The following is a 423-nucleotide window of genomic DNA, read 5'->3' on the forward strand; positions in this document are numbered from 1 at the left end:
ACCCCCCCGGTCCCGGAGCCTGCGGGGGGTCCAAGCCCAGCTCAGCATCGGGACCACCCAGCGCCCGGGGATGGGAATTGGGGAGCGCAGGTTGCCACACGGCTGGCGAGGCCTCTGTAGAAGCTTTGATCTGGCCATTAAAGCCATAAAATCATCTCTGCCGCTGCCATCTATGCTGCCGGCGATATCGATATCTGCAACCCCTTATCCTAGCAAAACGTCAGCATGCTCCGATGAGGGGCAGAGGGCCCTGTCTTGGCCGAAGTTTCCTGGCTCACCCGGCTGTTTGAGCTGGGAATTTGAAGGTGTGTTTGCAGGGAAAGCCCGGAGGCTGCTTTCGCCCCAGCCGTGGTGTTGACATTGAGGGAGTTGCAGCCGGGCGGGTTCCGGGTGCGATGCCCGGGGGGGCTGAGGGGCATCCTG

Source organism: Egretta garzetta, unplaced genomic scaffold, assembly GCF_000687185.1.
Source record: "Egretta garzetta isolate BGI_Z169 unplaced genomic scaffold, ASM68718v1 scaffold238, whole genome shotgun sequence".
Lineage (NCBI taxonomy): Eukaryota > Metazoa > Chordata > Aves > Pelecaniformes > Ardeidae > Egretta > Egretta garzetta.